Source organism: Triturus cristatus, chromosome 6 (genome assembly GCF_964204655.1).
Source record: "Triturus cristatus chromosome 6, aTriCri1.1, whole genome shotgun sequence".
NCBI classification, from domain to species: Eukaryota; Metazoa; Chordata; class Amphibia; order Caudata; family Salamandridae; genus Triturus; species Triturus cristatus.
Window position 1 is genome coordinate 38058682 of NC_140589.1, and position 25694 is coordinate 38084375.

The 25694-nt window shown below is 49.3% G+C and overlaps 1 protein-coding gene across 2 annotated transcripts in view; it reads right to left on the reverse strand.

Annotated features, from left to right (window-relative positions):
• The window catches only part of LOC146813709 (uncharacterized), a 248540-nt gene that overhangs the window by 222456 nt on the left and 390 nt on the right, over window positions 1-25694 (reverse strand). The window lies entirely within an intron of this gene.

The following is a 25694-nucleotide window of genomic DNA, read 5'->3' on the forward strand; positions in this document are numbered from 1 at the left end:
AGACTGCAGTGAAGGGAGGAGAGAGAAAGAGACAGAAAGAGGAGATGGGAGGAGAGGTGCCACGGAAAGAAGAAAGTGCGAGTGAGCGAGGGAAAAGAGTAGAGAGAAAAGTGAGAGGAAATACACTAAGAAAGAGAAAAAAGAAACGAGAGGAGAGGGAAAAGTGTGAGTAAAAGTGAAAGGCTAAGAGAAAGAAAAAAGAGCGAGAGAAGGTTAATGTGGGTGAAGAACACGAGAGACAGAAAGGGAGGGAGTATGGGGTACGTATAGGGCATGTAGAAAGAGGAGAGAGCTGAAAAATAAGAGGACCAAAACTACATAGAGGGCCAGAAAGAAAGACCGAGTTAAAAAGAAAATGGTGCGAAAGGGACAACGAACCAGAAACACAACTAAAGAAGAAGATAGGGATTAGGAAACATCTGCGAGGGGAGTAAGGAGGCAACTACATGGAGAAAAGGACGGAACAAGAAATGAAGGAATAGAATGAAATAGTGGAAGTCGAGAAGGAAGGGAGGACAGGAGAAACGAAACAGAATAAAATAACATAATGAACAAAGAAGAAAAATGCTGAAAATGAAATGGTGAAAAGTAGCCAAAAATGAAGAATGAAACAAAAATAAAGTAAGGGACGAGACTGAAAAAATAAATAAAGGAAATAGAAATAAAGAGAAAGAAACCAAAAGAAACAAAGAAAAATGGAAGGCAGGTGATAGAAAAGAAAAAAAGAATTGAAAGAAAGATCAAACTGGAGCCAGCAAGAGACTAAATAAATGAAGCAAGATAAAGGAGAAAAGAGAGAAAAAGAACGTTATGAAGGGAGGAGAAAAAGAAAGGTATCAGAAAAGTAAGGATGTGAAAGACAAAAGAAGGAAAGGGAGCAGGATGAAGCTGAAAAGGTGAAACAAAGAAAAATTAAAGAAAAAAAATGAATCAATGAAGGAAGAAGAAAAGAGAACAAAGGGAAAAGGAAAGAAGAAAGCTTAGAAGAAATGAAAAAAAACTAGGAATATAATAATGAAAAAAATGAAGTGAAGCAGGAATAAAACGAAGAGTGGGAAAGAAAAGGAAGAGGAAAGAGATGGCAGAAAGGAAGGAGTGTCTCATACTAGACTAAGAGAAAGAGAGAGAGGAAACGCATGCAGGTGCACCACGCCCTCTCACTGGGTGATAGACCGCGTGGAATGCTGGGATCGCTCACCAGCAGTGTTCTAAGTGGGCCAGGATCACCTCTGGGACCTATTGGCTTTTTCATGGTTTTCAGCCATGCTGTAAAACACCCTCATACTCTGCAGCATGGCTAAAAAAACAAAAAAAGCTGCTATGACGCGGCGGATCCGTCATTTTGTAGGCATGTGTATCATATGTGTGCTGGCAAAATGATGCAACGCTTCCTTGAAGTGCATTGGGGGAAGGGAGAGCGGGGGGGGGGGGGAACCTGGAGGGTGCAGGTGGTGGGAAGTATCACAAAAGACGAGGGTGGAGAAAACATTACAGGTGGTGTGGGGGAAACAACAGGGAGGGAGACAGAAACATCATGGAGCATGGAGGGAAGATGTGACACCAGGGCACGAGTGGGGGGGGGTTACATGCTGGTGGACGGGCGTCCACCCACTTTTATCACAGGGTGAACACCGTCCACCCTGCCAAGAATTTGTGCCCCACGTAATTTCCAAACACCGGGACTCTTTCAGCAGCGCCTACACGTTGTCTCTTTTCCATCTGCAACAAGGAACAACGTGCAGAGGACGGGGCTCTGTTATTCCAGACTCCTGCTGGGCCCATCACAAAGGCCCAATCTGAGGGGTCATCAGGCCTCCTTTAGTGAGTCTCTGGGCTGGGAGCACTCAGGAGCCTCACACTTGATGCGAAGGAGGCGGAGGGGAACAAAGGCTCACACCTTGTTAGCACTTCACACATACTTAAGAGAGGCAGCTTTTCACTTTGTTCAGTCCCTGTTTAGGAGATATGCAAGCACTGTAAGGAAGTCAGATGTGTTGGTCTTTCCCAGTATTTACACAAAACAAATTGCATTTAATAGAGCTTACTCCCCCTCACCTCCCCCACGAGGATTTGAAATAATGTAGGTACCACTGTTCTTTCCTGTATAGCCCTACTCATTCCAATGCAGGGTGTCAGAGCGCTTTACATCCTCACGTGCATATTGCATGTACAATAAATAATATACGTTTGTAAATGAATGTATAAGATGTGCTACATAAAACTGGGGGGTTGCAAGGGGTAGGTCACATATCATCTTCCATAGCTCACTGTGAGAAGTTGGCCTGGCATATGCTGTCCTCTAGTTATAGGGGACACCTTGCACCAGTCCAATTCGACTCTTAAGGTGATAGGTTAAAGACAACCTTTAAAGAAAGCTATCCTAGTGGTAGCTGTGGAGAGCAGCCTTCAGGCTAAGTCTTGAAGGAGTGTTAAGCTTATTGTTTTACCATAGATAACCTCTTGAATGACCAAATGAAAGAGTAGTCCACACAGGTATATATATAAAATATACGTATTTATTCTAGGAATAACCCCACTAGTCTCTTAATGAGGCTAGAGGTGAAGATACAATTCAAACAAGCATTGATAGTTACAATAAATAGCACTGGAATCACAGGGCCCCGGGGGGAACCAAACCATATATCAAAAAAGTGGTATAAGAACCACGACAATTCTACAGACAATGCCTAGGGCATTTAGGGTCGCTGGCCCCTTGTGAAACCACCCAAGGTAGTGAGGAAGGGGACCCACGGGAGACGCGTGCAGTGGTATAAGCTACTGTCGGGATCTCTATTAAAGTCTATGGAGAATGTCGCGGTTGAATTTTACAAGATTAAAAACACTTCTAGCAGGAGTTCAAGTTCAGGAACTTAGAGTTAAGCTTTTGAAGGGCCCACACCCACGAGAGTACAGAGGTACCACTGTTACCTGCCCCAGGGAAGCCGGGTGCATAGGTCGTTTTCGATGTCGGGTCGCGGGCTGATTTTCAATGGCAAAACGTGAAGAACTGCTGCTAGCCAAAAGCGTCGTCTTTGTCGTGAAGAATGAAAATGTAGATCTTGTAGAGAAGGACCTGAAAGCAGAGGGGACAGAGTCTAGGTCACGGCACAGTGACCAGGGTGCTCAAGAGAAGGAGCCCTTCAATGTCGGGTGCTTCCAGGTTGAAGAGGTGTAGCTTGGATCGTCAGCCACGGGGTCCAGGAGGCGTCATGGAAGGCCAGCTTCTGGAGGGCCACTGTTCCATAAAGGATGAGGGTCGCTGCGGTGTTAGTGTCCGGATTGGATCCACTAAGCTTTGGCAACTGCAACCCACGCAAGAAACACAAAACTGCTACTGGTGCAGACCCACGAGGTCTGAGCAAGGTCTCCAGCAAGGAGACTGAAGAGCAGGCCTGGAGCAACTAGGGGAACTCTTGGAATCAAAGATTTACCTCTGCTAGGATCCACCAATCGAGAGACAAGGGACCATGGGAGGCAGCAATTTGGCGTGTGTAAAGATGTGCCCACGGGTCGCCGGAGCAGGCTAGGGTGTTGATCTTTGGCACAGATGATGCTGAGAGGTTGGCTCAATCAAGGCCCAAAGCACAACTTCCCCACTCATCGGGGTCGGGTGCTGTGCAAGAGGTGGCTGGTGTCCTGGGGTATTAGGGATCTCGGCACCCATGGGGTCCACGGTGCTGAGCTTTGCTGTGCACACTCACTGGCCTCTGGGATGCTTGGAAACCCACCTCAAGGTAGGAAAGAGTCGTCGATGTCCGTAGGAGCAGCAAGGTTCCAACCGGGTCACTTGCAGTGTTTCAGGTGCCTGCCAAGCAGGGGGTAACTCCTTTACCCCAAGGGAGATTTCTTCATTCAGCTGTGCGGCAGCAAGTCGACGTTCAAGTCTGTGAAGTTCAAAAATAATCTGAGGCTCTGGGGACCCTGTATTCACCTTTATCCAAAGATTAGGGGAGTGTCCAGATCAGAGCCCACCAATGAGAGTTCAGGCGGGAAAGGGTGGCTACACCCTCTCCCCTTTGTGTGTTTCCCACCAGGGCAGGCGACAAGATGCCCCTGAACCGGTTTCAGGCAGTGTATGCAGAATGTAGGCACTGGGGAAGCCTACATGCAACTCTGAAAGGCATCCTATGGTGCACCCACCCAGTTCCAATCCACATAGTCTGTCTGGCGAGGTGGGAACACCTCCCTACAACAGGATCCCTACTGTCCAGCTGCCGTGGCTGGAGTTCTGCCCAGCAACAGGCAGCCAGAGTCGTGTGGGTGGCGGGTAGCATCCATTTTGTACTACGCGTGCACTTTTAAATTGGTGTCTAAATTCTGCCGCTTTTACCATATCGCCCCTCTAGCAGGGGGGAATCATGCCCTCATGCCCATGGCTGGGCTGGGGGTAGGATTCCTACATGTTTGGCACCAAACACGACATGGTTCTGTGCAGCCACTCTCAAGTTATCACGCTATCGCGATTACTTATAATGCAGTTAAGAGTATATGGTATGGCTGCACTACAAACAACCTCGCACTAGTTTTAATGAAGGTTGCAGAGGGGCCCTACTCAGGTAGGGGTTCCCCCTCACACATATCTCAGCACCCTGCCTTGTAGGATTAGCAAGGCCTGCTTTAGGGGTGACCTATGAGGATATATGTGTTGTATCAGGTGGGATACAGGCTACCTATATCCCTGTAAGCGGTGCAAGCACCACCTTACCCAGACTACAGTAGTGGTCTGGTGGTGTCAGTTTGTATGGCTGTCCCAGGGGTGGCACAATAAGTGCTGCAGCCCCTGGTAGGCCTCTGAGGGACCCATGCCCTGGGTACCTAGGGTACCATCTACAATGGGCTGACAGGGTGTCCTCAGTATCCAATTGGAAGGTACCTAGGGTATTCACATCAGTTTTAGGGAGGACGCAGATAGGCTGGGGTCCTGGATAGCAGGATCCCAGCCAGACTAGTCAAAAACCATGCAAATACCAGGCAACCATATAGTCAGATTCCACCTTCCTACACTCACTGTGCTATTATCCTCACAATGCACTCAAACATACACATGATAGACATGCTAAACATATATGTGATGGCTTTAGATATGATGTCACTTCTTGTGATGCCACTTCCTGTAAAGTCGTGGCTTGAGATGCCACTTTCTTTGATGTCAATTCCTGTGATGCCATGTGTGATGTTGTGCGCTGTGATGTCGCGCGCCGTTATGTAGCGCGCCGTGATGTCACTTGTATACTGCCTAACTAGATTAGTCGCCCCACTTCTCTTTTAAGGATGTCTGCCCTGAGCAACATGGAGGGGTGGGGGGGAAGCACACAGACTAGGAAGCAATGCGGGGGGGAGTACACAAGGGCAATTGCAACATGGAGGCAGCCTGATCTAAGGGTCTGTCACCGGACCCCACCTGCGCCACGACACCCCCGCATCCACAAGGCAGCCAGATCTAAGGATCTGTCAACTAGGGTGACCAACTGGCATTGGTGCAAATTCAGGACGGTGAGTGTAAAAATTCAAGACAAAGGGTCAAAATTCAGGACACAAATTCAGGACAGGAGGTAAAAATTCAGGACAAAATTTCAGGACAATAGGTAAGTTTTACAGACACATCAGAGGAGGTTGTGCAATAGTATATAAGTAAGCCTAGCCATATCCAAACATATTCAACCATTTGCAAACCTATCCATCATGTATCCTTCCATCTATCATTTCACTCAACCATCCCTTCATCCATTCTTTCACTCATCGATCCATTATCCATCCATCCACCCTTTCACCCTATCCATCTGTACACTCATCCATCCACTCTTCTACCCATCCATCCATTCACTCATCCATCCAGCCATTTACCCTTTAACCCATCCAGCCATCCTTTCACTTACTCATCCATCCACCCAGTCACTCATCCTTCCACCCATCCACCCTTTCAGTCATCCATCCATCCTCCCTTTCTCTCTCCATCGACCCTTTCACTTAGCCATCCTTCCTTCCACCCACCCATCCACCCATCCATCTTCTCATCCACTCATGAATCCATCCATTGACCCTATCACTCATCCATCCTTTCTCTCATCCATCTATCCTTTCACTCCTTCACTCATCTATTCATCCTTTTGTCCATCTACCCTCCCTTTCACTCACTCATCCATCCTTACATCCACCCTTTCACTCATCCGTCCATCCATTCACCCTTGCACTTATCAATTCATCAATCCATCCATCATTTCACTCACCCACCCACCCACTCACTCACTCATCATCCACCTTTTCACTCATCCATCCTTTCACTCATCCATCCACCCTTTTACCCATCCAGCTACCCTTCCACCCATACATTCAGCTATTTACCTTTTATCTCATCCATCCTTCCACTCACTCATCAATCCATCCATCCTCTCTCATTATCCATCTATTCAATCTTTCATTCATCCATTCACCCTTTCACTAATTCATCCAGCCATCCACCCATCCCTTCACTTACTCACTTGCCCAACTTTTCTTATTCATTTTGAGCTGAGCCTTTTTGAGAAGAGGCCCATCAAGAACTTCACCCTCGCTGCAGGAGCCATTCCAGGACTGGGACAGAAGCCACCCAGGGCGGAGACAGGATGCACCACAGGGGGCCACAGGGGGGACAGGAGCATTCACAGGGGGAGGGGGGCAGGAGCCATCACAGGAGGGGGAACAGGATCCACCAGGGTGGGCACAGGGGTGGGCATGCAGTATTCTAGTATCATCTTGGTCTCTTCCAGGGTGGGGTAGGGCTCCTCACCCCCTCCTGGACAAGACAACCAGAAGACAGGCTCTCTTTCCAAAATGTTAGTTTTGCCATCCCCCACTGCGATGTACAGTACTTACAGGAGATACTCCAAGAGAACTGATTTAACTGATTGTCCCCAATACTTTATTAATCAGTGTGGGTGCGATTGTTTTTTTATTACATTATAGACTGCATGTTTGAAGAACCAAGGTTTGCTTACAATTTAGTGTCAGTAATTAAGCTCTGTGAAGAGGACCACGTGCTGCCTCGGGCCGGTTCTAGGATGTTTGGGGCCCTGGGCAGAAAGGGAATGTGTGAGGCCCCTCTAAATTGCAGCGACATGAGCATTCAGGGCTGTTTGCATCTGAAGAGATGCCCCTGCGCCTGAAGCTGTAGCCCCTCCCTCTCAGTCACCTTCAAACACCTCTGAACAGCTCATCAAGGGCGGAAGGTGTGAGGGTTGCCACCCCGCTGAGCCTCTCCAATGCTGCTGGGGATCTGAGCTTTGGTGCTGCATCGGAGTCTGTTCACCCGACCTCAACAGCATCGGAGTCAAGAAGGGAGGTGGGTGGAAGCTGTGCCGGCTTTAGGGTGGTGCGGCCGGTGCCCGGTTAAAATTACAGACACACGGAGTCCGTTAAAGAATCCTTCACGGACAACGAACAGACGGCCGAAATTACGGACTGTCCGTGAAATTTACGGACGGTTGGTCACCCTACTGTCAACGCCCCCCACCTGCGCCACGACACACCCGGATCCACAAGGCAGCCTGATCTAAGGGCCTGTCAACGGCAACCCACCTGCGCCACTACACCCCCGCATCCACAAGGCAGCCAGATCTAAGGGTCTGTCACCAGACCCCACCTGCGCCATGACACCCCCTCATCCACGAGGCAGCCTGATCTAAGGGTCTGTCACTAGACCTCACCTGCGCCATGACACCCCCTCATCCACGAGGCAGCCTGATCTAAGGGTCTGTCACTAGACCTCACCTGCGCCACGACACCCACGCACCCACGAGGCAGCCTGATCTAAGGGTCTGTCACCGGACCCCACCTGCGTCACGACACCCCCGCATCCACAAGGCAGCCAGATCTAAGGGTCTGTCAACGCCCCCCACCTGCGCCACGACACACCCGGATCCACAAGGCAGCCTGATCTAAGGGCCTGTCAAAGGCACCCACCTGCGCCACTACACCCCCGCATCTACAAGGTAGCCTGATCTAAGGGTCTGTCACCAGACCCCACCTGCGCCATGACACCCCCGCATCCACAAGGCAGCCTGATCTAAGGGTCTGTCACTAGACCTCACCTGCGCCACGACACCCCCGCACCCACGAGGCAGCCTGATCTAAGGGTCTGTCACCGGACCCCACCTGCGTCACGACACCCCCGCATCCACAAGGCAGCCTGATCTAAGGGTCTGTCACCGGACCCCACCTGCGCCACGACACACCCGGATCCACAAGGCAGCCTGATCTAAGGGCCTGTCAAAGGCACCCACCTGCGCCACTACACCCCCGCATCTACAAGGCAGCCAGATCTAAGGGTCGGTCAACAGATCCCCTCCCCCCCTTCTCCCCCCCCCCGAGGCCTTTGAGTGACAGCACCGGGTTCTCAGGTTAGGAACAATGGAAGCTCTGTGGATGGGTCAGACATGGCGACCCATCGCCCCCCAGCAGATCCCAAAGAGTCACCCCCGTTCACTCGTCTCTCACACCCAGAAGACTCCCCATAACTGCTGACGCCGCTGTAATTAAAGGGTCTGCTGCCTGGAAGTGTAAGTGGGAGGGTGGGGTGGGGGCAAGGGCAGGGGCAGCGGCGGGGGCAGCTCGTGGAACGACTAGGCCCAGGGAAGGTGCCCCTCCCATTTGTGCATTTCGTCACTGGAATGACTCAGGTGACCATCAGTGTAATCCTGCCTGATGCACTGAGGTGACCGCTGGCAGTAACCTTGCATAGGACGGCCATCATTGTAATCCTGCCTGATGCACTGAGGTTACAGCTGGTGGTAACCTTGCATAGGGCGGCCATCAGTGTAATCCTGCCTGATGCCCTGAGGTGACCGTGGTGGTAACCTTGCATAGGGCGACCATCAGTGTAATCCTGCCTGATGCACTGAGGGGACCGCTGGTGGTAACCTTGCATAGGGCGGCCATCAGTGTAATCCTGAGTGATGCACTGAGGGGACCGCTGGTGGTAACCCTGCATAGGGCGACCATCAGTGTAATCCTGCCTGATGCGCTCAGGTGACCGCTGGTGGTAACCTTGCATAGGGCGGCCATCATTGTAATCCTGCCTGATGCACTGAGGTGACCGCTGGTGGTAAACCTGCATAGGGCGACCATCAGTGTAATCCTGCCTGATGCACTGAGGTGACCGCTGGCAGTAACCTTGCATAGGACGGACATCTGTGTAATCCTGCCTGATGCACTGAGGTGACCGTGGTGGTAACCTTGCATAGGACGGACATCAGTGTAATCCTGCCTGAAGCACTCAGGTGACCGCTGGTAGCAACCTTGCATAGGGCGGCCATCATTGTAATCCTGCCTGATGCACTGAGGTGACCGTGGTGGTAACCTTGCATAGGGCGACCATCAGTGTAATCCTGCCTGATGCACTGAGGGGACCGCTGGTGGTAACCCTGCATAGGGCGACCATCAGTGTAATCCTGCCTGATGCGCTCAGGTGACCGCTGGTGGTAACCTTGTTTAGGGCGACCATCAGTGTAATCCTGCCTGATGCGCTCAGGTGACCGCTGGTGGTAACCTTGCAGAGGGCGACCATCAGTGTAATCCTGCCTGATACACTGAGGTGACCGCTGGCAGTAACCATGCATAGGGCGGCCATCATTGTAATCCTGCCTGATGCACTGAGGTGACCGTGGTGGTAACCTTGCATAGGGCGGCCATCAGTGCAATCCTGCCTGATACACTGAGGTGACCGCTGGCAGTAACCTTGCATAGGGCGGCCATCATTGTAATCCTGCCTGATGCACTGAGGTGACCGTGGTGGTAACCTTGCATAGGGCGGCCATCATTGTAATCCTGCCTGATGCACTGAGGTTACCGCTGGTGGTAACCTTGCATAGGGCGGCCATCAGTGTAATCCTGCCTGATGCACTCAGGTAACCGCTGGTGGTAACCTTGCATAGGGCGGCCATCATTGTAATCCTGCCTGATGCACTGAGGTGACCGTGGTGGTAACCTTGCATAGGGCGGCCATCATTGTAATCCTGCCTGATGCACTGAGGTGACCGTGGTGGTAACCTTGCATAGGGCGGCCATCAGTGTGATCCTGTCTGATGCCCTGAAGTGACCGCTGGTGGTAACCTTGCATAGGGCGGCCATCAGTGTAATCCTGCCTGATGCACTGAGCTGACCGCTGGTGGTAACCTTGCATAGGGCGGATCATTGTAATCCTGCCTGATGCACTGAGGGGACCGCTGGTGGTAACCTTGCATAGGGCGACCATCAGTGTAATCCTGCCTGATGCACTGAGGGGACCGCTGGTGGTAACCCTGCATAGGGCGACCATCAGTGTAATCCTGCCTGATACACCGAGGTGACCGCTGGCAGTAACCATGCATAGGGCGGCCATCATTGTAATCCTGCCTGATGCACTGAGGTGACCGTGGTGGTAACCTTGCATAGGGCGGCCATCAGTGCAATCCTGCCTGATACACTGAGGTGACAGCTGGCAGTAACCTTGCATAGGGCGGCCATCATTGTAATCCTGCCTGATGCACTGAGGTGACCGTGGTGGTAACCTTGCATAGGGCGGCCATCATTGTAATCCTGCCTGATGCACTGAGGTTACCGCTGGTGGTAACCTTGCATAGGGCGGCCATCAGTGTAATCCTGCCTGATGCACTCAGGTGACCGCTGGTGGTAACCTTGCATAGGGCGGCCATCAGTGTAATCCTGCCTGATGCACTGAGGTGACCGTGGTGGTAACCTTGCATAGGGCGACCATCAGTGTAATCCTGCCTGATGCACTCAGGGGACCGCTGGTGGTAACCTTGCATAGGGCGGCCATCAGTGTAATCCTGCCTGACGCAATGAGGTGACCGCTGGTGGTAACCTTGCATAGGGCGGCCATCAGTGTAATCCTGCCTGATGCACTGAGGTGACCGCTGGTGGTAACCTTGCATAGGGCGGCCATCAGTGCAATCCTGCCTGATACACTGAGGTGACCGCTGGCAGTAATAATAATAATATAAATCTTTATTCGGTTATATAAAAACAGTTATAACCATAAAAGCATTTACAAAGAACATATCACCCACAATATACACAATGTGTACAATTATTTAGAGTAACAGGGATTCTTTCAACCAAGGTTTGTTCTGTGATTATAGATACACTTCAAAAATGTAATAACACTTTTTGTAATCAGTGTAGTGTTCAGAAATTGTAGGTGCAGCATAGCAGGGCGACATCTTCTGAAACCAAGAGTTCTTAACAGTGGAGTCAACCATAAATTGCGGTGATCAGCATAAAACTTGCAAAACAAAACAGTGTGCATTGTTGTTTGTACTGAGATTTCGTCACAAGGGCACGCCACTAGAGCCTCTTTCCAGGAATTACGTTTGGGGAAAGCTACAAGCCTATGGAAGACATTCAGTCTGAAACGCGTCAACAAGAAGTGCTCAAATTGAGACTCAACATAGGTCAAGTATGGTTCAATATTCAAAGTGGTCACAACCATCAGAGAATGTTGAACCGATGTTTTACTTGTCTCCTTAGTTAGCCGTAATTCTTCCAAATGAGAGAGGGCTCTTATTTTTAGCTCTTTCTTTGAGATCTCAGACATTAATTCAGGGTTAACATAGTATTTGATCAGGTCTAAATCAGTAAAAAACTTTTTTATGTACAGCAGCCACTCAATTTTTCCTGCATGCTCCAAAGACATGCAGTCTGCTATAATCTCCTTTGTAAGTAAATTTTTTGATGACATCCAGATACGGCGCCACAATAGAAGAGGTTGGATTTTAGCCAGATCTTCGATGTGGGCCATGCCAAGTTCAGCGTGGCAAGAAAAAGTAGATACACGTTTGGGAGTCATCAGGAGAAATCTCATAAAAACATTCTCTGCAACTTGCAGCACATTCGTGCTTTTATGGCCCCACAAGCCTGCCCCATAGAGTGCGATGGAGTGGCACTTCGCTACGTAAATGCGAAGGAGTTCTACGGGTGGTCTTTTTCCTAGTTTCTGGGAAAATTTTATGAGGGCCATTATTGCTCGCAAGAGGTGGTGTTTTCTAGCATTAATATCCGCTTTCCAATTAAGTTTTTCATCAATCATGACTCCAAGGTACGGGTATCGGTTAGTGAACTCCAGCATCTCTTTGTCTAAGAATATGGACTTTCCCCTTTTCCTGTCCTTTCCTGCCACCATCACATAGGTTTTTTTATATTTATTTTAAGATCCAGAGTGACCATGAACTTTGAGTACCTATCAAGGGATTTCTGCAGCTCTCGCGGAGTACGCGCCAGAATTACTGCGTCATCCGCATAGAGAAACGCTGGGATGAGGCGATCTTTTATTCGAGGGAGGTCCTGTGCCCCTCTCAACATCGCTACCTCCAGACCATTGGTATAGAGAGAGAAGAGAAAGGGGGCCAGGACACAACCCTGCCTCACGCCGCGTTGCACCCTGAAGGACTCAGATACTTCGCCTTGTGTTCCGAAACGGACCCTGGACGAAGCATTAGAGTATAATGCCCGAAGAAGGTTTACCAGGGCTGGATCTATTCCCATGTCAGTAAGGACAGACCAGAGCTTTGAATGGGAAACACAGTCGAATGCCGCAGAAAGATCGACATAGACCATGTACAATCTGCCTTCTTTTGCTGTTACATATTTTCCCATCAATAGGCTTAAGTTCAATGCCTGTTCTATTGTACCAAAGCCCTCCCGGAAGCCAAACTGAATATCAGATAGTATGTTATGATCTTCCGCCCACTCTTGAAGTCGCTGTAAGACCACCCTACCCAAGACTTTGCCAAGAGAGTCCAATAATGATATTGGCCGATAGCAGGAGACCTCATCTCTATTTCCCTTTTTAAAAACCGGAATCATAATTGATTGTGTCCAAGTTTCAATTAACCCATGATTCATTGCAGCATCAAACACCCCCTTTAAAATTGGGGCCCACAGGTCAAGTTGGAATTTAAAAAAATCAACTGGTACTCCATCTGGGCCGGGGGCTTTTCCACCTTTGCTAGCTTTCACAGCATTTATAACTTCGTGTAATTCAAAGTTGAAGGGAATCGGAAATAAAATTTCTTGGGGACTATCATCGTTCTTTTCTTCCAGGTCAACTGCTTGTGTTTTACTGAACACTTTAGAGAAGTAGTTTACCCATGTTGGACCGTCAATCGCTACTTCGACTGTTGGCTGATCGCGGCTATCTGTCAGAAAGGGAGTCTTCACTATCCTCCAGAACAGCTCACCATTTCTAGACTGGGAGCTCTCGTGTAGTTGGTCCCATAGAGATTTTTTTATTTTCTGTTTCCTTATTCTGCAGGCTAGACGGTATGACCTCTTTAGCCTGCGAATCTCATCTTGATCTCTTACGGGTTTTGACAGGGCTTTTTTTAAAAGTTTGTGGGCTAAGGTGCATTCGTGGCTAAACCACCCTCTTTTCTCGCCTTTTTTCCCTTTATTGGTACGTGTTAAAAGATTTTTTACTTTCTCCAAAATTATGCTAAAATTGTACAACAGTTCTTTTTGATTGGTGTCACTGTCTAGACATTTCACAATGGCGGGATATACCGCTTGAACCACCTTCTTAGTTATAGCTTCTGGTTCTATCTTGCCCCAACCTACGGCGTAGCCATTTAGTTTTGTCAAGTGAATGTTATTCTGGGCAAGAGCAGTCATCATCGAATATGGTTTGAATTTCCCCACATCGAGAATCAGATTAAAAACCAACGCTGCATGGTCACTTAGTGTGTTAATTATTAGTTTAAAACTCTGCGCTCTACTTCCCAGTGCAGCTGTGATCAAAATATAATCGATCGTTGTCTCCCACCCCCTGCCCAGATAGGTAGCCTGCAATTGTCCCAATGGAATATCAGTTTTATTTAGAATCATTAGACCTAATTCCGACATCATTTCATTGAGGAGGTCTCCTATCTTAGTATGGCTAAAGTGAGTCACATGATTATCTGTTTCTTCCCCTATCCCACAGATACTACTGTTTATCGCGCCGCAGGGGTGATGATTAAAGTCACCCCCCCAGACGATGCTTGGGACATCTGTCCCTTGTATTTTACTTATCAAGGTGGAAAGTTTATTGCGGATAGCCCCAAGTAATTCTGGTCTCTCACATTCTGGAAGGTTATCATAAGAATTTACTAAGAAAATTACTCCCTTCCCCTTAAATGAGAGTTTCAAGATCTGATGGTTAGTGTGTAGTCTAAGGGGGGTAACTTTTTGCCCAGGTATGGTATTTTTTATGAATACCGTCAAACCCCCCTTCGCCCTACCGTGTGAACCTGCAATAGCCGCTGAGACATATGTTTTATAGCCCATCAAGTGTTGTTCATTGGTGGACCATGTCTCTTGTAGACAAATTACGTGATAATCTTGAACAAAGTCTATTAGGGTCCCGTCCGTTATTTTGGCACGTAGACCCGCAATGTTCCATGACATAATCTGTACTGTAGTGTAAGCATTTCTTAAATCTGAGCTTTTATTTGTATTAAATGCTTTCACTACAGGGGAGATTTCTACAGCTCTTGGTTCTATAACCCCCAGCTGTTTAGGTGATTGACTACAGGTACTCATTGGAGTAGTATCAAGACCTCTATGCTGTGGAGGAATTGGTGCAGAGGGGGGGGTGTCAATTTCTGTTATTTGAATTTCCGCGTTTTCAGTTGCATAATCAGTGTCGTTAAAAGGAGGTTGATAAAGTGCGTTGGGTTTTCGAGTTTGAGCATCTTTAGCATTAAGTCAATCTACGTCTTCCAAACCATACAAAGCTGCATAGGAATTAGAGGTAGGTATATTAAACCTCTGGTATATCTGGGGATGGTTATTCCTGTGTACCTGATTTAAGGCTTGAAATGACTGATGATTATTATTCAGGAACCTACCATTCAACTGGGGATGAAAAACGTGATTACGAGCAGCTTGAAAAGAGAAACGATGATCTACTTCCCTCCAATTCGAAGAAGGATCTTTTATGACATGGGGATTGGAGTGAGAAATCAGTTCTCTAGGGTAGAAGTAGTTGACTAAATGTGTAGCGATGGCATCCTCCCCTCTAGCTTCATACGAATCGCCTATGCATCTGACCGCTCTGTGATCTCTAAAATGTATAATTATCACGTCCCCCTTCTTTTCTTTCGGTCTAGTTCCTACCCAGCATGTACGTCTCACCATGAGAATTTCTCCATTTATGTGTGCAGGGAGGGGTCTATTATGATTCAACCAATGAATAGTTTTGTTTTTTAGCGCATAAAAGTCCCCCCTTACACCCTCTGTTAATTCAGGAACCCCTGTCATAATGATCGTGTATGGGGCTGATTCAGGGGGTAGGTCCACTCTTCTGCTTACTGGAATGTGTTGAGGCTGGGTTAGCCATTCACACTTCTCGTGATCTTTTGTATCCTTTTTCCTTATGTTAGATGTTGCCGAAGAATTATTTATATTTTTACTTTTTTGTTCTTCGGTTTCTACTAAAATACCAGATTTGGGGCTATTGCCCACCTTTTTGTCCCTTTCTAATTCTTTGCTGGTTGTTGCGTGGTGGTTTCTGCCTAAATCTGCGGTTTTATTAGATAGTATTTCCGCAGAGTTTTCCCCCAAAATAGTGCGCGGTTTCATCAAATTATCACTGATGGAAGGTCGCATTGTCACGGGAGAAAGAGAAGGGACTTGTTCGTTAATACTGTTTTTAGTCTGGGTATTTAGAAGTTCGGATATGGCTAGATTATTCCTTTCCATTTGTTTACTTAGATCCTCTAGATGAAGGGTTATTAATCTAGACCTTTCAAGAAGAGGGAGTAAAAGGGATTTGACCATGATCTCTAATTTAGCAAGTAGATCGGTCATAATATCCGGACTAGATGGTAATCCTGGGGCGTTCATGCTTAGAGGAAGAATGTTTGTTGCTACGGAACCTAAATGATTCGGGTTTTGAGCAGGTGGTTTAGCCTTCTTCTTTTTAGCCAAAAGTGGCCTGGTAAAAATACCTCGTCTCTTTCTTACTGGTTGTCTATTTGCCACAGGGGGGGGAGAGATAGCTAGGTTCGGTGAATCTGATAGCCCTGATAAAGTTAGGCTGCTTGTATTATCAGAAGGGGGAACCAAGCGTGGGGAGTTAACCTGAAACACTTTTTTTGTCGTTTTAGGCGTCAAGTAGGGTCTAGAAGTTCCTATACCCACATTCGACGCCTCTGGAGAAAGAGCTTTACCAATTGTGCCCAATGAAGAGCGCTTGCCTGTTAACAAGTCTAAAGATAAACGCTTTTCTGTGTCCGCTATTTCCTTCTCCAAAACTGTAGTTACACGCTTGAAGAATTGATCAATAGTTCCAGACACTGGGCCTTTAGAAGTGTTTACGGTTAAAGTACGCGATTTATCAGCGCTTTGGGACATGTTTATATGCTACAGTGAAGCTACAACGAAGAAATACAAATAAAGTCCAGCTATACACTAAAAATAAATGTCCACAACGAGCGAAAATTTTAGTCAGAGCACAATAGATACTCTCACCGTGGGAGGAAGGTTAAGGGGGTGGCCCGTCCCGTCCACGATCGTCCTCGGACGGCCTCAGACGGCCCACCCTTTGCCCAGGCTTCGCCCCAGTCTACGCCCCGCACGCGTCCCGCTCACGCGGTAAGGGGCGTGAGTTAAATAGCGGGAGAAGGAGGGGCCGGGAAGAGGCACCAGGTGCGGAGTATGACAGCGATGCAAGGCACCCTGGGCCTCGCAGTCCCAGCGGTAGTCGAAAGCAGCCTTCAAGGGTTATTTCCACCAGAAAGTTTCATCAGCTCCAACCACGGTAAAAGAAGGTTTTAAAAGGCAGTGTCCACAGTCTGCGCCTACGAGCGGCACCGCTGGCAGTAACCATGCATAGGGCGGACATCATTGTAATCCTGTAATCCTGTAATCCTGCCTGATGCACTGAGGTGACCGTGGTGGTAACCTTGCATAGGGCGACCATCAGTGTAATCCTGCCTGATGCACTGAGGTTACCGCTGGTGGTAACCTTGCAGAGGGCGACCATCAGTGTAATCCTGCCTGACGCACTGAGGTTACCGCTGGTGGTAACCTTGCATAGGGCGGCCATCAGTGTAATCCTGCCTGATGCGCTCAGGTGACCGCTGGTGGTAACCTTGCATAGGGCGGCCATCAGTGTAATCCTGCCTGATGCACTGAGGTGACCGCTGGTGGTAACCTTGCCGAGGGCGACCATCAGTGTAATCCTGCCTGATGCACTGAGGTGACCGCTGGCAGTAACCTTGCATAGGGCGGCCATCAGTGTAATCCTGCCTGACGCACTGAGGTGACCGCTGGTGGTAACCTTGCATAGGGCGGCCATCATTGTAATCCTGCCTGATGCACTGAGGTGACCGTGGTGGTAACCTTGCATAGGGCGACCATCAGTGTAATCCTGCCTGATGCACTCAGGGGACCGCTGGTGGTAACCTTGCATAGGGCGGCCATCAGTGTAATCCTGCCTGATGCACTGAGGTGACCGCTGGTGGTAACCTTGCATAGGGCGGCCATCAGTGTAATCCTGCCTGACGCCTTGAGGTGACCGCTGGTATCAACCTTGCATAGGGGATGACCATCAGAGTAATCCTGTCTGATGCACTGAGGTGACCGCTGGCGGTAACCTTGCATAGGGCGACCATCAATGTAATCCTGCCTGATGCACTGAGGTGACCGCTGGTAGTAACCTTGCATAGGGCGGCCATCAGTGTAATCCTGCCTGATGCACTGAGCTGACCGCTGGTAGTAACCTCGCATAGGGCGGCCATCAGTGTAATCCTGCCTGATGCACTGAGGTGACCGCTGGTGGTAACCTTGCATAGGGCGGCCATCAGTGCAATCCTGCCTGATACACTGAGGTGACCGCTGGTAGTAACCTTGCATAGGGCGACCATCAGTGTAATCCTGTCTGATGCACTGAGGTGACCTCTGGTGGTAACCTTGCATAGGGCGACCATCAGTGTAATCCTGCCTGATGCACTCAGGTGAGCGCTGGTGGTAACCTTGCATAGGGCGACCATCCGTGTAATCCTGCCTGATGCACTCAGGTGACCGCTGGTAGCAACCTTGCATAGGGCGACCATCCGTGTAATCCTGCCTGATGCACTCAGGTGACCGCTGGTAGCAACCTTGCATAGGGCGACCATCAGTGTAATCCTGTCTGATGCACTGAGGTGACCGCTGGCGGTAACCTTGCATAGGGCAACCATCAGTGTAATCCTGCCTGATGCACTGAGGTGACCGCTGGTAGTAACCTTGCATAGGGTGGCCATCAGTGTAATCCTGCCTGATGCACTGAGGTAACCGTGGTGGTAACCTTGCATAGGGCGACCATCAGTGTAATCCTGCCTGACGCTCTGAGGTGACCGTGGTGGTAACCTTGCATAGAGCGGCCATCAGTGTGATCCTGTCTGATGCCCTGAGGTGACCGCTGGCAGTACCCTTGCATAGGGCGGCCATCATTGTAATCCTGCCTGATGCACTGAGGTGACCGTGGTGGTAACCTTGCATAGGGCGGCCATCAGTGCAATCCTGCCTGATACACTGAGGTGACCGCTGGCAGTAACCTTGCATAGGGCGGCCATCATTGTAATCCTGCCTATGCACTGAGGTGACCGCTGGTGGTAACCTTGCATAGGGCAGCCATGATTGTAATCCTGCCTGATGCACTGAGGTGACCGCTGGTGGTGACCTTGCATATGGCGACCATCAGTGTAATCCTGCCTGACGCACTGAGGTGACCGCTGGTGGTGACCTTGCATGGGGCGGCCATCAGTGTGATCTTGTCTGACGTCCTGAAGTGACCGCTGGTGGTGACCTTGCATAGAGCGGCTATCAGTGTGACCCTGCCTGACGCACTGAGGTGACCGCTGGTGGTAACCTTGCATAGGGTGGCCATCAGTGTAATCCTGTCTGCTTCGATCACTATTAAAATACTAATACATAGCTCAGTATCACCTTCTGCTGGATTCTCAAGCATGGATGTCATTGAAAGGTCACGAGAGGTCGCAGCTGCGACCCCTGGCTTGCCCCTTACAACCTCTGGAGGCACAGCCTTTGTGAACCGGGGCCTGAGAGGTGCAAAATCAGTGCCAGGAACACAGTGGTAATTAAGAGCGTTGGCTGGTGCTCCACTTTGTTTTTCTCTTAATGATTTTATTACACTAATAGTGAGAAATGTTTCATTATTCACCATTAGGGTAATAAAAAATAAATGGAGTACAATTAGCTGGAAAATGACTTTTCCTAGAAGCTGAGGTAAGTAAAAAAATGCTTTTAAATGTATGTTCTGTGCATGCTTGCAGGTGAGTGTGTGTTTATGTGAGAGAGAGTGTGTGTGTAAGTGTGAATGTGTGTGTATATGTAAGCTTGTGAGTGAAATTGAAGGTCAAAGGGCATGTGATATCACTTCTGCTACCCCAGGCATTTTAGTGAATGGACGTTCATGCTCTCAAACCCCTTACAGGCCGCGCCGTCTGCACTCACACTTACTTCTCAAAGCCCCGCTTCACCAGTACTGCAGCAACCCTGTGCTAAAGTTACTCCACATATTTAATACCCTCTGCCTGGTGGGCTTCCAGTGGGCTGATCGGGGGATGCCGTAGAGGATGCCATGGAGTGCTGTGAATAGGCCATCACTGGGGTGTTGAACAGTGGCGGATCCTCCGCTAAGGCGGAGGAGCGTAGCCCCACTGCTTCAACTGCAAGCTGCAAACTTCCCCCAGGTCGATTGCGGTAGGTGTAGAGCCAAGCAACTTACCTCAATTATGTCCAGGCCCAGCCTAAACTCCCAGCAGATTAATACCAGGGTGTCTAATCCTGCACAGGGTGGGCCACACCTGCACTCCATCCCTTCAAACAATAACGTGACCAGGAAATGCGCTAATTCCATTAATTGCATTCTAACTAATATTAGGTCTCTAATGAAACACAAAAACGACCTTGAATGTCTTATTCAACTTCATCACCCAGACCTGATCTTTTTAACTGAAACGTGGGTTTACGATGCTAGCAACCCTGACTGGACTCATGTAGTACCAGCAGATTATTTATTCACCAATCTGGACGGAACTGGGACTACCGGGGGCGGAATCGCCTTAATTTATCGAGCCTGTTTTAAGGTAAGATTGACACCCGAGCCTCGTCTGGCGGCAGAGGCCATGTTTCTGAGCATAAAACTAAATAATAGGGAAGTCTTCCAAGGAATTCTAGTTTATAGACCCCCTGGACCTAGGCGACCTTTCATCTCCAAGTTGCAAACCCGCATGGAGTCCTGTCTCAACATTGAGTCCTTTTCGCTGCTTGGAGACTTCAACTTTCACTTAGAGGTAACTAATAATGTGGACACCTCAAATCTAACAGACACCCTAGCCAGCTTTGGTCTGACTCAACTGGTGCAACAACCCACACATCAAGCAGGACACACCCCGGATGGCATTTTCACAAATAGTACACATATTGAAGTAGCTAGCTCACTACCCCTTCTTTGGACCGACCACTATGCTGTCAACTTTATCATTAATATTGCCTTCAACAATCAGTCCCGTAGAATAAGACCCCCTCTGAGCAAAGTTCGGGCCTGGAAAAAAGTCTCTCAACTTGAGCTTACCGCAGCCCTGAAAGATAATCCTACCTTCCAGGCAGATCCCAATCAGGCAGCTGTAGACTTTAACAATTGGATTATCCAGGCCACAAATCCACTGGCCCCTGAAGTGTCTAAGCCAGCGAAAAAAAGGCACGCATCAGCACCGTGGTACTCAGCAGAGTTAAAAAACATAAAAATCAAATGCAGACATAAGGAACGCATCTGGCGCTCCTCCTATAGCCTTGCGCTCAAATCAGACTATGGTGCCGTCTTAAATGAATACAAGCAAGCTATAATCTTAGCTAAAACCACCTACTTTACTGCTAAAATCCTTGAATCCTTCAATTCCTCCAAAGAATTATTCAAAACAGTCACTGCACTGTCCAGTCGGCCAAGGGTCTTTTTCCCTAACCAAATTTTTATTGATAACCTAGCGGTCTTCTTTCAGACCAAGGTAAATCAGGTCTACGAGGAACTTTTGAATCTACCCCAGGTCAATAGGACTACTCCCCTCGAGGCGTGGGATAGACAGTCCTGCTACGGGAGCCTAACCCATTATTCAAGTTTGGAGGTGAAGCAAGTGGTTGATCTACTTTTTTTAACTAAATCAGGATCCCCACTTGACCGGTGCCCCCCCTATATCTTACGCCTAGCGGCGGAAGAGGTCGGCAGAGCACTGACCCCTCTGCTTCATCTAGTGATTGAAACAGGGATCTTTCCCGCAGGATGGAAACTGGCCTGCATCAGGCCTATACTGAAAAAACCTTCCCTTGACCCTTTGGAGGCGAAGAATTACCGTCCCATTTCATGTCTGCCTATAACTTCCAAGATCATGGAAAAGGCCATTAATCAGGATCTGACTACCCACCTGGAGAAAAAGAACCTGCTGGACTCCACCCAGCATGGGTTTAGATCCCAGCACTCCACAGAATCTGACCTGATTATGGCAACTGAGGAGATTCGAAGGATGTCGGATGATGGTGGTGGAGCTGCCCTTATATTACTAGACCTCACGGCAGCGTGTGACACTGCAAATCATGCAGTGTTACTAACAAGGCTGCAATCCGTGGGACTCCGTGGTAAGGCCTTGTCCCTTCTCGCTTCCTTCCTAGACTCCAGGGAACAATTAATTCACTGGGAAGGTCTGCAATCGGAACGGTTCACTCTCCCGGGCGGAGTCCCGCAGGGCTCTGCACTCTCGCCCACTCTTTTTAACATCTATGTGACTCCATTGGCCAGACTGATCAAGAGTCATGGCCTAGTGCTTGTGTCCTATGCCGACGATACACAACTACTGGTGTCGGTCACACAAAATGACAATATGTCAGCCGAGCGGTTCCGCGACTGTCTCTCCTCCGTAATGTCATGGATGAGGGTCAACTTCTTAAAGCTTAATACTCAAAAAACCGAGATCTTCGAGTTTGGTAAGAATCCCTCCATCTGGAATCAATGTTGGTGGCCCCCTGAGGCTGGTTCGTGCCCCGCGCCAGTTACCAAGGCTAGAAACCTTGGCTTTCTCTTCGATGGCGGGCTCAACTGCACCCCCCAAATCAACCAAGTGGTCTCTGCCTGTTTTTTTACACTCAAGATTCTTTACAAAATTCTCCCATTTATTCCGCCTTCCCTCAGGAAAACAGTAGCGGGCGCCCTTATTCTATCCAGGATAGACGACTGCAACGCACTCTATCTGGGTGCGGGGGTCAAACAGCTCAACAAACTCCAATCACTTCAAAACGCTGCAGCCCGAGTTCTATATGGCCTTCCCAAACACCATCCCACCTCTGCGAGCATCAAATCACTTCATTGGCTTCCGGTAAGACGTCGGGTTGAGTTTAAGGCCCTTTGCCTTGTACACAAAGCCCTCTACGGAGGCGGGGCAGGAGATGTTCAATCTCTATTCCCCCGTTACATCCCGGCGCGCTGTCTACGGTCATCGGACGTTGGGCTGGTCCATCCTCCCAAAACCAAGAGGGCGAGCTGGGGAGGTAAACGCTTTTCATTCCTGGCGGCCAAACTATGGAACTCCCTCCCTGCTTCCCTCCGTCTTCAGCCATCGCGATCCATCTTTAGAAAGGCTATAAAAACCAGGCTTTTCATACAAGGCTAACCTCGGTGCTTACCCAGATCTTGCTACCTAGCGCCAAGACGCCTCGGCATAAGTGCACTCTACAAATACAATCAGTCAGTTAGTCAGTCAGTCAATGCAAAAAATAAAATGATAATAAAGTTTGTTGTTATTTTGTTTTTGCGTACAGCTTGCAGCTGAAGCCCCGCGTGTCACAGGGGGAGGAGTGGCGGCAGCACCTAAAGTGCACACCTTTGGCCGGCTGTCTCAGGCCAGCCAAAGCGTCATGCGCACTTTGCATGTTCTCCACGCAGGCTGTATTAAACCCTGTGTGGGAACATGCACAGCCTGCTAGCCCCAGTCTTAGCGCCGAACCACGGCGCTCTGACCAATCACAATGCTGCTAAGGCAGCGTTGTGATTGGCCAGGGGATTCTGGGGAGCTGTGTGCTTCCTGCCGTGCAGAGAGGAAGACAGAGGAAGAAGAGGCGGCGGTCTGCAGTAAAAAAGGTAAGTCCCTTTAAAAAAAAATGATTTCCCCTCTTCCTCCCTCAGGGCCTACCACCCATGGTCGGTAGCAGCCGCTACTGGTGTTGAACCCTCCAGGCATCAGTACAGGGAATACAGTGATAGAAAAATAAAAAATAGAATGTGCTGCCTTCCTATAATTTTGCACTTTTAAAAAAAACATTTCTTATGTCAGTTGGTTTCAAATGTAATATACTTATTTATTTGGCACTATGTACTAATTTAGCTTTTGAAAGAAACACAAAGCATTGACCGCAGGTTTTCATTGGGATAGAGAAGGCAAGTCCCATCCACTGGCTAAGAAAATCCAATGTCTAGTCATGAACCGTGAGTTCCGATCCCAGCTTCCCACTTAACACCATTGTGTGATCCTAGGCAAACCACTTTAATTCTGCGCCTCATCTTACCTAAGACTCAAATATGAGTTCACTTAAAAAATACCCAGTTTAAATTGTGTGCTATATGAAAAGAACACTTACTTAAGGAATAATTGACGGTCATGTGATCTACATACAACAATATTTTTCATATAGACTGCATGGAACAGACCGACATCTCAAGGGTTACTCGTGACAGTGCTGTCAGGGCATTGCACGTGGGAAACGGTCCTTTCACCTGATGGCAGCACAGCTCACTATCGTGAAACACAAGCGTTCAAGAAATCGTCTTTTTGGAACAGGAACGATCCTTTCTCTTCCTTTGACTTGACGTTTGCTGTATCTTTTTTATTCTGAACCGTTTGAAGGCTCAGCTCGAACTTTGGTCCTTAGAACCAAGTCTGGCTCGGCTCGAACTTTGGCCCTTTACGAACTCTGGCTCGGCTCGAACTTTAGCCCTTAGAACCAACTCTGGCTCGGCTCGCACTACGAATTTCTATCTGGTTCATCTCTAATGCAACCCCTGAGAGGCATGCTACCCGCTGGACCCTCTCTGGAGAAATTCAGCCCCAGCAGCCCAACACGGAAGTAACTTCCACGACTCTCCCTCGACCCTCAGAATGCAACCCAGCACACCTGGCAGAGAAAGGGGGATTGCCCAAGATCACGCAGCGCACATCGGGAAAGAGGGAGATTGCCCAAGATCACGCAGCGCACATCGGGAAAGAGGGGGATTGCCCAAGATCACGCAGCGCACATCGGGAAAGAGGGGGATTGCCCAAGATCACGCAGCGCACATCGGGAAAGAGGGGGATTGCCCAAGATCACGCAGCGCACATCGGGAAAGAGGGGGATTGCCCAAGATCACGCAGCGCACATCGGGAAAGAGGGAGATTGCCCAAGATCACGCAGCGCACATCAGGAAAGAGGGAGATTGCCCAAGATCACGCAGCGTACATCAGGAAAGAGGGAGATTGCCCAAGATCACGCAGCGCACATCGGAAAAGAGGGGGATTGCCCAAGATCACGCAGCGCACATCAGGAAAGAGGGAGATTGCCCAAGATCACGCAGCGCACATCGGGAAAGAGGGAGATTGCCCAAGATCACGCAGCGCACATAGGGAAAGAGGGGGATTCCCCAAGATCACGCAGCGCACATCGAGAAAGAGGGGGATTGCCCAAGATCACGCAGCGCACATCGGGAAAGAGGGCAGGCGCGCAACACCCATTGGACTCACAGGCAATCAGCCACCCCCCTCCCCCCTCGCGTGTGGCAGCCCGGGATGATACAGCTTCCCGGCGCGCGCACAGCTGCACCCGAGCACTTCACAGGTCTTTAAAAGTCCATTTGCATGTTAATGAGACCTCGCTGTTGTTTCACCCCTTCTAAGAGCCCCTGCAGCTCCACTCTGCATATGGCTTAAAAGATTCAGCCCCCCCCCCCCCAAATGTTTTATTAGCCCCCTCCCCCACCCCCCCCCCCCCCCAAAAAAAATTGGCTCTAGTTGCGCCTCTGAAAGAGGGAGATTGCCCACGTTTACGCAGCACACATCGGGAAAGAGGGGGATTGCCCAAGATCACGCAGTGCACATCGGGAAAGAGGGAGATTGCCCAAGATCACGCAGCGCACATCGGGAAAGAGGGGGATTGCCCAAGATCACGCAGCGCACATCGAGAAAGAGGGAGATTGCCCAAGATCACGCAGCGCACATCGAGAAAGAGGTAGATTGCCCAAGATCACGCAGCGCACATCGGGAAAGAGGTAGATTGCCCAAGATCACGCAGCGCACATCGGGAAAGAGGGAGATTGCCCAAGATCACGCAGCGCACATCGGGAAAGAGGGGGATTGCCCAAAATCACGCAGCGCACAAAGCGGGAGATTGCCCAAGATCACGCAGCGCACATCGGGAAAGAGGTAGATTGCCCAAGATCACGCAGCGCACATCGGGAAAGAGGGGGATTGCCCAAGATCACGCAGCGCACATCGAGAAAGAGGGAGATTGCCCAATATCACGCAGCGTACATACGGAAAGAGGGGGATTGCCCAAGATCACGCAGCGCACATCGGGAAAGAGGGACATTGCCCAAGATCACGCAGCGCACATCGGGAAAGAGGGGGATTGCCCAAGATCACGCTGCGCACATAGGGAACGAG